Genomic DNA, 14128 nt, shown 5'->3' with positions numbered 1-14128 from the left:
CAACATGCTTCCTCCTGTGTCTCTGGACAGCTCAGTGTCCAGTGCATAAGGTGGGAGGACTATCATCATTCCCATCATCTTCCTTGTATTATGTATCCTTCTTCCCGTGCCCTTTGGCTGTTCATTTTATTTTTACATTGTAAGCTCTTTGTGGGCAGGGAGTTCTCTTTTGTGTTCATGGAGAATCTCACACAATGATAAAATGTGAAATTGTGACGAATATGGAACTGCCTGGTAATGTATTGATACTGCACATTGGCCTGGTTATTGGGATGTTCACTGTATCAGTATATTGGTTTTACTCAATAGATGTGTAATGGGTACACTCACCACAGTGATGCCTCCTCAGGGCTGGGCCTAGGGATCAGCTGTCATCTGGTCTGGCACCCCCTCCTTCAGTTGCTCACCCCATGGTTTCTCTCTAGACGTGGCGTGTTCCCTCTTTGTGACTCAGCCCTCTAGTCAGGTCAGTATAGTCTTCTCCTTCTGGGGCATCAAAGTATCATTGGACAAACAGTCTATTGGAATCTCAGGCAGTCTTCTAATCCACTTCTAAAAGTCTCTGTGATTTTCCTAGTGGCCTGTAGGGGAATCCAGGCCCACCAACGACTCTGGGTTCCAGTCCAGGGGCCCTTTGCCCAGAAATCACAGTCTGCTCAAACTCCAACCCTGCTGCTGTTTCCCTGGACTCTTTCAAATATCTCTTCTGGCCTGGCCTGGCCTGGCCTGGCCAATACCTCACCTCACCTCACCTCACCTCACCTCACCTCACCTCACCTCACCTCACCTCACCTCACCTCACCTCACCTCACCTCACCTCACCAGGGAGTGACTGCAGAACTCCTCCTTACAGGCCTCATTTTACCACCAACTTCCTCTCTTTATAAGCCTAGCCCCACTCTTCCTTCAGCTGGGTTTCATCAACCATTTGGCCTGCTCAGGCCCTGGCTCTCTTCCAGGTGCAACTCATCAGGTTAATTGGCTTATTTTATCTGTTCAGGACTTTTGTTATGTAGAGACCATATCACAAAGGTTGTGTCTGAAATGCAGGCAGGAAGGAGAAGCATGGCTCAAGATATCCACCTATCAGCAAACACTTGAATTGTTAAGGGACACTGTTAGAGCTATTAACTTTGATTTTGTCTCTGGGGCTCCAGCCAGCCTATGACCAGGAAAGGAAAGACAAGGCAAGGCCTGAAAACTCAGAAGAACAAAAGACCTAGCATGGTTTAAAGGAGGTCGCTCTCTCTGAGGAGGAGAGACCTAAGGGGAAAATTAGACTCAGGAGCCTGCTGGGAGTGTCCAGAGAAGGTAGGCCTGCCTAGGTCGTAGTCATGGGAGAGTAGCACTCTACATATGATAAATATGCATATATACAATTTATTGTTTTTTAAATCCTTTTTCTTTAATGGTGTATTGCTACTGCTAAATAAGCAATACTTTTGTTTTAAGAAAGCTGCTTGGTCACTATGTACCCCTGATCTCTGGCACCCCAAGGAAGAACTGCTGGTGCAAAATCTTATTCAGACCTACAGGTCAATAAATGGTTAATACACAGGGTCCTGTAGCCCTGGTTCTGGTTTAAGAGTAGAAAAATTGCAAAATGCCACCTCAAATCAGGTAAAGGCACAAAGCCCAAGACTTCAGGATCTGCACTCAGATGAGGAAGGGGATAGAGGTGTAGCTAACCCTGTAAAAGTGACAGAGTTTGGTACCACAAATACATTTTACGTATGAACAGGGATTTCACTAACTCACATACCATAGGGCATCTATCAACTATGGCTACTTGATATGGAAATAAATGAAAAACATAAAACGGCATGGGGCACTTTATACAGATTCATTTTAAAAGCAGTTTAAGTCTGACGTCACACACAAGGTTTATGGGAGAGTAGGGAATAGAACATAGAAATCCTGATTAATACTCATATGCTTTACCCATTAGATCATCTCCCAAAACTAGAGAGAATGAAAAATTGAAAACTTTGGGCTAAATTTTCAAAGGGTGGTTAATCCAGTTTCCATATTTACTTGTATAGCTCTGTACACAAAAACACTTGCATATGCAAGTAATACAACTTATAAAGGTCAATAGAATTTGCATGTGTACATTGGACCATAATAAATGTCAATACCCAACTTGCATAAGCAAAAACTATTTACATATGCAGATTGTTTGTAAATGACTGAAATTTAGAGACTGCTCTTGAAGATTTTGTCTTTCAGGTTTAAATATAAATGAATGAAAAATATTAACAAAAGCCAAAAGTTGCATCCAAATAAACATTTAGTGGAATTTAAGTTCGGGAAAGGCTAAAATGAATAATATTTTTCAAACTTCATTTTTGCAAGTGGGGGAATACAGATAAAAGAGGATACAATCAATTGTATAGCAGAACCACATAATGGGCATTACAAATAAAACTGGCGGAAGAAAAAATTGTTCTTTCCCTGTCCCAAACTCCAAAGTGAATAAAAATAAACATGTGGACATGAAGTTCTAAAAGTCTGCTAAAAGGAAACTCTCATGCTAAAGCAAATTTGACAAAAAGGGATCATTTATACATAAATTAGTTCAGTGGGCCTGTCTTCAGTGTGTGTGTGTGCTGATTCCGTATATTTTGTTTGGCTATGGTCCTTGTTTATCCTTCTACTTAATCCTGTGGAGAATACATAGTGTATTTGTGACATCACTATCTGTTGCCATGGAAATTAATGTGATGTCACATTCTGCATCATTACTTTGCTACTAGATCAATATTTTTTTAATCAGAAATAGTTGCAAGAAAAATTTTAAGAAATGCAACAAATATCAGATATCATTACATCCTTATCCACAAAACAATTGTTTCAGATTTTGGGAGACCCTCGAGCCTATATTTATTAAAAATTATTCTTCCAAACAAACCAAACCCATCCTTCAAGACCTCTTTATTTTGGAAGTAGTCTATTTTATGTACAAAAATGTGGAAATAAGTCCAATGCTGACATTTTTGGTTTGATTTATTTACAATGGATCCAGTTAAAAATTACACATGACATATTTCGTGTGTTGCTTCCAAAAAATTAGCAAATCCTTCCAAATTTGGGAACTTAGGGAATTACTGTGCTTCCACTGGGAAGTGGGATAAGAATGTTACTCAACCCTTATTGAACTACAGTTAGCACGCTCCATCACTTAAAACACCAAATCAACTGTGCACAGCCCAGGCGTTCCCATTGCAGGTAATAGGGTTCAACAACATGTTTTTCAGTGCAGAATTTCTCAGTATGTATTTATGCCCCATTATATGCATTTGGAGGAGAAAACTGAGGCCACATAATTTCATATAGAGTAGACAACCTAGTTGCTAGCTGTAATATCTACAAGCAGGACAGAGAATAGAACTTAGGGAGCCAGATTCTAGCCCCTGTTAAGTTTGCTTCCACCCTACCCCATTGCTTTCACAACATGAGGGGTATGGTGGAAAAGAGGAATGGTCAGGGCACTGCTGCGTTCTAGTGACCCCTAGCTGTTGGAACAGCCCCCTTGATGGCTGTTACTGCCTCATGTAATGTACAGTAGCCTTGAGGTTGCTCAAAGTTGTGCTGGGGGCTGAATCAGTTCCCAAGCTACCCCAGAATCAAGGATCTATATAACGTCAGTCATTTTTGAGATAACCAAAACCAATTTTCTGTATTAGACAGTAAAGGAAAAATGTGTATTTTTTCATGCTTGTATAAATCAAAAGTGGCTTTCCCCCTCACTTTTATTCAAAAAGCAACACCACCAGCGCCACATCCAAAAAAATCACATTGGGACTAAGATCAAGCATGGAAAATTCCAGTCAAACAAAATTACTTTGGGAAAATTATGAACAACTGCAGATTGGTTAGAATGGAAATTGGAACTTAGCAATACTATAGTGGGAATTACCAACGTCTACTATAATAGAAAGGATACATAACAGTTTTGTTTCAGGTATGGCATTTTGTCATGATTAAAAGGCACCATACATCACAACATAACAGATGTGGCTACTAGTGTACTATGATAAATCAAGTCAAAATGGTTGTTCTGATGACATGCTAAACAATTAGATACAATCCAACGGTAAATATATTGATAGTCAAATTATACAAATATTGACTGGTAATTTATCTCTTATTGTGGAAATCAATATTAATAATGCACATAGGATTAAAATAAATTGAAAACTATAGCAATGATGTATATTTACTAGAGCTAATTGGAAAATGAAAAAAACCTGAACATTGTCATTTACCATCAACATTCCTTTTGTCAATATTTCTTAACTAGCTGTATTTACAAGCAGGAAAATAAAAATGTAAAGTAAAGCATGACATTCAGGTACAGAAATGAATATTCCACATTTTCAGATCTTTTAGACTAGCTATTGTTCTTTATATAAAGAACATAATATACCCAATGAAATCTTAATATATTCAATCCTGCAGCTTTTATTCAGACAAAATTCTCAATGAAGTTAATAAAAGTTTTGCCTGAGTAGACTGGAACAAGGACTTTAGTATATGGCCCCTTGAAATCCAGGGCAGTTTTTCCTATCTAGGGCTGCATGATTTGACCTGATAATTTTAAGGTATTCGATATCTACCCTCAAAATTGTGGTAAGGATAACTCTAGCAAGGAAGGATGGTCTTTTAGTGAACTGGACTCAGAAAACCAGGGTTTAATTTCTTGCTCTGGCACAGACTTCCTGTGTTACTTTAGGCAAGTCATTTAACCTCTGTGACTCAGTTCCCTTTCAGTATAAGCGGGGATAATAATACAATCTTTGACTATTCTGATTAACAGCTCTTTGGGGCAAGGACCATCTCTTATGATGTATACATATGGTGCCTTAGCACAATGGAGCCCCACTACTGGCTGGGGTCTCTATGGCTATGTCTACACTTGGGGTGGTGGGGTGATTCCCAGCTTGTGTAGACGTACTCACGCTAACCCTCACCAAGCCAAAAAGAGCAGCGAAGCTGCACATGGACAAGTGCAGTGAGCAGCAGCATGGGCTAGCTGCCCCGAGTGCATGCCCACAAGGTCCAAGTGGGATTGTTCTTGGAGCAACTAGCAAGTGCTGCCACTCCCCATGTTACCACAGCTATATTACTATTTTTAACACACTAGCTCAATGAGAGCTAGCATGGAGTATGTCGATGCGAGCTGGGAATCATACCCCTAGCTCCACATGCTGACATAGCCTAAAGGCTAGAGTGTAATACAAATAATAATAAAAAATCTGCAGCACAGATTGCAATAACTGTGACAGAAGCAAATCCGCAAATTCCTACCTACTTTTTCTGAAAGATACCCCCTAAATCTAGTTAACAATAGTAAGAATAATTTGAAAGTTGCCTTTAAATTCATGTGTTTATTCTCATGTGTTTCCTTTCCTTCCACATCTTGATACAGCTGCTGCCTGAGGGTATAGCTACGATGCATCCGGAGTTGTGACTGCAGCTCAGGTAGACTGAGCCACACTAGCTTGAATCTAGCTTGCGCAGCTAAAAACAGCAGTGAAGTCGCAATGGCTCAGTCTTCAGCATGGGCTGAACCCTGGTTATGTATGGACTCCACGCTACAAGAAGGATGTGGAAAAATTGGAAAGAGTCCAGCAGAGGGCAACAAAAATGATTAGGGGGCTGGAACACATGATTTATGAGGAAAGGCTGAGGGAACTGGGATTATTTAGTCTGCAGAAGAGAAGAATGAGGGGGGATTTAGCTGCTTTCAACTACCTGAAAGGGGGTTCCAAAGAGGATGGATCTAGACTGTTCTCAGTGGTAGCTGATGACAGAACAAGGAGTAATGGTCTCAAGTTGCAGTGGGGGAGGTTTAGGTTGGATATTAGGAAAAACTATTTCACTAGGAGGGTGGTTAAGCACTGGAATGGGTTACCTACGGAGGTGGTGGAATCTCCTTCCTTAGGGGTTTTTAAGGTCAGGCTTGACAAAGCCCTGGCTGGGATGATTTAGTTGGGGATTAGGTCCTGCTTTGAGCAGGGGCTTGGACTAGATGACCTCCTGAGGTCCCTTCCAACCCTGATATTCTGTGATTCTTTGTGCATTGCTAGCCTGTGCTGGGGTCTGTACTGCCACAATTTCACTTCAATTTTTAGCTGCACTAGTTAGATTACAGTTAGTGCAGGTATGTCTATCCCAGCTGTAATGAAACCTGCAACTGCAGTGCAGACATAAACTGAGTCTAAAGGCTTAATTCTGCAACATGGAAATCAATGGGAGCTTTCAATTAGATAAATTACAATCTCATCCTTAAAACAGCAATAATGTGCAGAAAGGTGCATGTCATTTGAAAGGGAAATATATTTAAAATTTAGAACAGATGATGCTTAATTAATGTGACTCACTTTGGTATTGCAAAGGGGAACCAGGTGTCCAGCTGAGATAAGCAGAATAGAGCTAAACATTGCTACCCACCAGCACGGCTCATTTTTGTAGTGGGTGAAAGACAAGCCTGAAGCTTTGTATCTGGATTTCCAGATTATCTTTCACTGGTGGAGTCTCAGATCAAAGAGGATTTGTTAAAAACAGGAGTAACTGAATTTTGGAAACCAGCTGGTAGTGTAAAAATTGTTGCTCTTCTTCCTGTGCAGTGGTGCTTTTTGGAAGCACAGCGGGAAGGGTGAAAGCATGTTCCTGCCCTGGAGAAAAATGTTACTTTGAATAACATGACAGCAAAAGATTAACCTGAGTTAAATATGAAGACCTCCCTTGATATTTAGTCTTTCTTTAACAATCTCTTATGAAACAGCTATTTGGTTCGTTACTGCTAAGTCTAAGTAGTCAAGTATGTTTATGAGACTTTAAAAACCAACCTCACATAGGCAAAGAGCTCAGAGCATATAAAGCGGGAAGTGTGTGTACAGTATGTCATGGAAACATTGCTTAATTCTGTGTCATCTTCTACTGCTACACGCAGCATAATGCAGTACATGATGTTGGCCCTAATTCTAATGTCACTTGCACTATTGTAAATCTGGCTTCAGTCCACTGAAATCAGTGGAGTAACACTGGATTTACACTGGTGAAAGTCAGCAGAATTTGGCCCATGATTTTTAACTTTAACAGTTTCATGGCTTCATCGTACAATGCTTCAACTTTGCAAACAGCCAAGTCAAAAACAATGTAAAATCCAGCTGCCGTCGGCCAATCTGACACTGTAGCAATTCTGAAGTTTCCAGTATTTACCAGCAAAGTGAGTCTTTTCTGTGGCTTTATAGTTTATGTTGCATTTAAATTAAAGTAGGTAAAGGATTAACCTGCAACTATAACATGCTAAACAAGAACTGCATGTAGTGTGTTAATTGGTAGCAGCTAACTGCCCTCAGTACAATACTTTCCTTAATTCTTCAAAGAACATATTAAAAAAAATCCACTAGAAAAACTGGTGCAAACTGGGAAATGATTTGAGAAGGAACATCTGTAAATATCAGTTAGTGGAGGAAATATGGAGACAGCAAAGATTAAAAGGTAACTCAGCTGGAGTGAATCAACACAGAAAACCAAGAACAAGGTTCAGACACAGACTCTATTTTTTTTTTCAGATTAAGAATGAAAGAGAATGGCGCCTCAGGGCTTGGCAATGGAACACAGAACCTCCTACCTCTAGGTCACAAGTCTGCATGTGGTCCAGGTTAGTGATCCTTCTGTGACAGCTGTTTTGTATCCTGTGTGAAATGATCTGAAGGCCTCAGACTAGGGAGCTAATTCCTCATAGGTGTAAATCAGCAGGAATCACACTCATTTACACCAGCTGAGGCTCTGGTCCCACCTCTTTGTAGACAAGTACCCACCTAAACACATCGGCACAGTGGTGCCTGCAAGAGTGGCAGAGACAGCAGTGCAGGACTGGATGGATGTGAAAACCACCTCTCCTCTAAAGATGGCCTTTTCCAGGCCAGAGGGGAGACCCGTTGCAGGACAATGTGAGGAAGCTTGCGTTGTCGCTATCCATGCTATGCTTGCTCTCTGACTAGAACACCTCCATCTTCGAGACTGCCCATGCAACACCTCTTACCAGCACTAAAATTCACTTAAAACCCAAACCTAACAGGTTAAAAAATAAGAGACAGAAACAAAACAATGGAAACAAATTCAGAGATTTCTTGGGTGTTGTAGTTTCTGGTACTGGTCTTACCATTTGAAAAGTTTCTACTGTGATTTGATGGCCAAAACAAATTCTCCCTCTTAGTGTGATGTGACGAGCCCTCAGTTGTTCATTCTAATTGGGACTAGTGTACTAATGCAGAAGTTCAATAACATTTGAGTCTATGACTAATGTAAATGAAACACTGGTACACTAAATCCATGATCAAGAGGCTGATACTAACCTGTCTCCAGCTCTACTGATTTAGCCTGGGTTCTGTGAGACTGTGTGTGTTTTCTAAACATGGACAGTTTCCCAGCTTCATTAAAATTGGTCTGTATGTTTGATGCTAACTGTGGTTAAGTTTACTGACCGATTAACCTCTAGGTTTTCCAGCGAGAGCTGCTGTAACAAGAAAATTGCTAAAGGCAAAATTAGTTATGAGAAAAAGGCACATCTTTTGGAGTGTTTAAGCTGAAGTCATTGATTTAGGTTAGTAAGTTTATGATTATTAATGATTGATATAGCACTGCAAATATATGCAGGATTTTGTAAGACAAAATTCAATGTGCAATGCCTCTGCCTATGCAGTAAGTCAGCTGAAAACACCATTATAATGACAATTTCTAACTAATGGGTCTTAGGGAGAAACTTTCCATGTGTGCAGGTTATTCTGCAGGGTTTGTTGCACTTTCCTCTAAAGCATTTCATATTAGCCTCCACAGAGCCTGCTCAAGACAATCTGCTGTCCTAGGCAAAATTTCAGTAAGACCCGTGCTCCTCATAGGCCCAGAGCTGCAGATTTGGCCCAGCCGCTCCTCCATCGTTATGGAGGGGCGTCTTGGCCAAATCTGCAGCCGTATGCAGCTGCCCAGAAATTTGCCACCCTAGGCAGCTGCTTAGTTTGCTTATAGCTAAAGCAGCCCCAGGGCCTCTGTCATAGATTTAAAAAGACTGGACTTGATGGACCATTGTTCTGATGATGTATGCCAATCCCTATGTTCCTATTTCTACTGCTAATGTTACAGTATTGGCATCAATTAAGTAGTGTGTTTGTCAAGCAGCAAACGGTCTACCCAGTGCCCATTTAGCAGTTGGGCTGGGCACTGGACAGGTGGACAGAAAGATGAAAGGAATTTGCCTCTTCCACAATATGCAGCCACTCCATAGAAGCTACTTCAACCCAATGCCAGGGGTAGCCTATGTCGGTCTTTACACAATCCCTGTATAGGCCCCGTTCAGCAATGCACCTCAGTATGTGCTTAAATCCACCTAAATACATGCTTAATTTTAACCCAGGCTTACATGTATTGCCCAGCTGGGGCCATACTGTGGAGGCTGGGAAGTGTCATGTAGCAATGAACCCTCTGGTCCTGCTTTTCCCCTAGTCTGCCCATTCCCACCCCTGTCATTCCTGCTCTGGAACCCAGCTCCATGCCCGAAAGGCCAGTGCATATCCTGGGCAGATTTCTTGCATTCAGTGCCTCCCTTGCACAACAGATCTAGGCTAATTCCCCAGCCACGGGGCCACCATGGATGTAGAGTAGGAATTGAATTTGTGCATCGGTGCAGCTGCAAGCTGTGCAGTGTAGCCATAGTCTTAGTTTTCCCCCAGAAGCAATGCCTGGGATGTGGAGGAGCTGACAGGGTCGTTTGACTTAGCATGCTGTTGCTCCTAGATGCCCCATTGTCATTACTCTTGGGGTCATCATTTTCATCTGTACAAAATGAGCCTACCATTCTGATTTGGTAACATTTCACACTTACTTTGGAGAGGTTTAAGGCCTGGGGAATCAGGCCAATGGGTCAAATTCAGAATTCACTTAGTTACATCCATGCAACCCCACTGAGACCCAAATTTAGCCTTTATCCTTTTCCTAAAGCTACATGCAAGCTATGTTTCACATTCTTTTCTTTTTCATGCAACTACCCTTTGCATTCTCCCTCTCAATTATTTCTTATGGTGTTCTTTGTAGACTAACCATAATTACCAATGGAGGATGAAAGCTCTTCAAGGAATGTATTGCTTATGTTTTGTTAATATAATCTACCATGCACACGCTGAACGTTTGCTTAGTTTTACCCAGCTTGTCCCTGAGAAGCATAAACAAGTTGCAGTCCATGTATTCATGAAACATGACCACCAGCTTTAGTGTAGAGCATGCAAAGCACATGCCCTTGACTGCATCTTATAAATCTGCATAATGCATGCTATTCTTTCCTTCTCTAATACTCGACTTGTTGCTCTGACAGGGGAAGTTTATCTGCTTTGTTTTTAATACACATGGATCTTGGCGGTATCTGTTGCAGAGTTATTTTTTTAAACCTTAAATAAGAGTAAAATAAAAGTCAACAGAAAAAACCTCAGCGGGTGAAAAGTAATGGAGCTACTTTGATTTACACCAGCTGAGGATCTGCCCCAGGATATCAGAATAGACAGCATTGTACAGTCCAACTGAGAAGACTATAATGGAATACACAGTTAGGAAACTTCAGATTTTGGCCTCCTAAGTCTCATAATGTAATAGCTGTTCTAAATTAAACAACCCAGAAATCTGAACTAAGCAACAATTGTAAGAATGAAGCCTGCCACCATCAAGGATAGCAAATAAGTTTATTGAAACAACCTAAATGTCCCAACATCTACCCTTATGCAATGCAATAGAACGTATGATTCTTCACAGGGAAGTCTCTGACCAGAAAGACTTCTTGGGAACTGATGAGAGTTTCTCTGAGATATGTCCAAGATAAGGCTCAGAGGATCTGAATATACAAACCATATGATTGTTTGAGCTGTGCGAAGTAGAGAATTTAGAGGGGAAGGGTTAGCAGATGGCTTGCATCTTGAACAGAGCTATGCCAAAACCTCCAGGTATTATTATCCATGTTTGAGAATAGCAATTTAAGAGTGACTTAAGCAAACCTGTTGCTTGTAGAACTGGTGTGTTCCAAGAAATGCATTTGAAAGAACTTAAAGCCAACATATCCTCCTAACAATCATTTGTGCTGGTTGGAATTCCCATTTATAATATAACATAGGCAGGCAAAAAAAGAGAAAGAAATAGCTGTTATGAGATGTAAATGAAGAGCTTCTTTTCTGTCAGGGGATGATATGATGTCTCTAGAACCAAATTCCTAACAAACACAGGAATAAATCACCCTCTTAATCTCCTGAAACAAATCTTAAGAGAACAAATATAAATCTCATTATTATCTTTCCAGCAATTTTAAAATGTTTTTATATAACAGCTTCATAAAGAAAAATATATTTTTTATCTTCTATTGTGTTATGTGTTGCATACAGAACATTGCATCTATCAATATATAAAATGCATTTGAAACACTAAGAAAGTGGCCAGATTCTTTAGATCATTAAAATCTTTGGCCTGAAAGATTTCTGAAAGCTGCAAAGTCTATCATGCAGATACTGAATGTGGCTGCTGTCAGGTAGCCAGGGAAGTAATCATGAAAGCTGTGTGAAAACCTACAAAATGTAGCTGCTTTCATTCTGAGGTCCCTGCACATCCAGTCCCCATGCAAGCTGCACCTTTCTCCTACTCCCCACCACCACTAGGTCTTCTGTCTCAAGGGGCCATTTCTTCAACTCTGTAGTCTGGGTCTGATCTCACTTACACTGGTATACAGCTGTTGTAAGTCCACTGACTTCAGTGGAGTAGTTCCTGATTTACAACAATGTGAGATCAGAATGCGGCTTTCAGTGAGTAACAAACAGTAGCACTTTGACAATCCGTATATGTCATATGCATAAGGGGCAGTTTCTCATCGGTAACTATACTCACCCTTCACGCAGAGCAAGCCATTGTAACCACTCAGTACTGTAAACAGATCAAAACATTTTATTTGGTAAATTTCCATAAAGAAGCAATAAGACTTTAAATATTAATACTTCTCAATTTACTAGGTCCCTTGGGAGCTGCCATTTGAGTCAATATTATGCAAATGTAAGATCTTTGGTAACTTCCCCAAATACATACTTCCTGATGGCATATTAGTCACCCCAGAGATGTCCAGCCAAGTTTCTCTAAGGCTGTCCTTTTCCATCCTCTAAAGAAATCCACAGCCACGTTACTATGATCTAAATTCTCCCAAGACACGGCAATCTGATCCAGCCTCCTCTCCCTGGGAGACTAGTCTGGTTTTTCTCACCACAGACCCAGTCTGGCCTGGTGTCACCTTCCTGAAAGGACTCTGATCTGATCTGTCTCTTGACAAGAAAGCTTAAGTTGCTAGCTCCTTTCTCTGTTACAAAAGTTGTCTTTCAACTATGTCAGGCAGGAGCCTCCAGTGTCATTACCAGAGCTAGTCAAAAATGCTGATTAATTTTCATGGTTTTGTTTTTTTTTTAAATCTTTTTGGGGGGGTCAACATTTTCCACTGAAACCAAAACTGAATATTTTTAACTGAAAACCAACATATATTACCAAAAATTGAAAATTTCCTCCCAATTTAAAAAATTGACCAACATTTCCATCAATTCCCCCCCTTGTAATTTTTGATACAAAGCCTCCTCCCCAGACACCCAGGCAAACTCTTCCCGAGGTGATAGTCCCTTCTCTTCAGATCTACAAACATCCTTCATCCCCAGTGCAGGGTTTCGTACAGACCCCGTAACACCTACCTCCCAAAGACAGATCACCCCATTCTGCATCCCCAATGGCCCCCCTATCCAGTGCAGATTTTTCTGTCTCTATACCCGCCCCCACCCCACACTCTTCCTTCTCAGTACAGATCCTTTTCTCCAACCCCTGGTTACCCTCCCCCAAAACACCCTGGCTTAGGCCACCTAATTATATTCTTCTTTGAAATATAAATGCTGCTTCCTTACCTTCTATTGCAAAACCCATGCTCAGTTCCCTAATGTAAATCAGGGTCCGACGCCATACACAGAACTTGGGGCCAGATTACACACACAGATACAGCCATGAAAATCAGGAATAACTATTGACTTCTGTGGAGGTAGTTCAGATTTATGTCACTGTAGCTGAATGCAGCAGCTGGCCCTCTATCAGCAAGTTTTACTATCCCCAATGTGCCCCTAAAACAAAGAACTCCTAGAGTGGCCCTCCAATAGAACAGTAATCTATGACCTACCTAATTTCACTCGAAGGATTTATTCTCAAGGTAATAATTATGACTATTAATAAAGCACCTCCATCACCCTAGGTGCTGAGGATACAGCACAATAATTAATTACAAGTGTCATTGAGGCAATTATATGAGCAATAAAAATACCATTTTTAAAATCCATCTAAACTAAAGCACCTTGCAAAGGTGAGTGTTGGTTATTGACTCTTCCAATGATATCGGGGTGTCCAACCTACAGCCCACCAGAGCATTTCATAAGGTCTGTGGCCTGCTTCAACATAATATACGAACAGCCAATTCATTAATGCTTTGTTCTCATGGTTACATCATTTTAGTTTACACAAGTGTGTAAACAGACAATACTGTACATAGAAACAGTACACATGAAAGAAGCTGAACTTAAAATATAAATCAATACAGGTGAGTTTAAATCTTCTTATAATATGTAGAATTTGTTTGGCCACACAGGGTTGTGCTCAGGTTTATGTGGCCCTCCTGTGTAATAAGGTGGGCACCAGTGCATTACATGAAGTTTAGATGATCTAATCCTGTGTAGGCTATGAAGTATTTATTCTAGGGTGATAGAAATGAGATTCACAATAATACAAAAGCTAACAAGACGTGGTGGATTTAACAATTTTTTAAAAAAATATTTTATTATTAAAATTCTCTGGATAAAGGGTTATTTTATGTTGTTAAATACTGACATTATTGTTATAACTTCCTTTCACTAAATGGGAACGAAATGGGATCTGGTTTCACCATCCTTTAAGAACTTCTGTATTATCAATTGGATTATTATTTTGTCAGTTCCACACAGCAATACTCCCAAGAGCAACACAGAAGAATAATTTCTTCTCAGCTGCAACTAGGATGGGCATAGCAATAATAAATTGG

The sequence above is a fragment of the Chelonia mydas genome, chromosome 5 (assembly GCF_015237465.2).
Source record: "Chelonia mydas isolate rCheMyd1 chromosome 5, rCheMyd1.pri.v2, whole genome shotgun sequence".
Taxonomy (NCBI): Eukaryota; Metazoa; Chordata; order Testudines; family Cheloniidae; genus Chelonia; species Chelonia mydas.
This window is presented reverse-complemented; position numbering follows the sequence as displayed.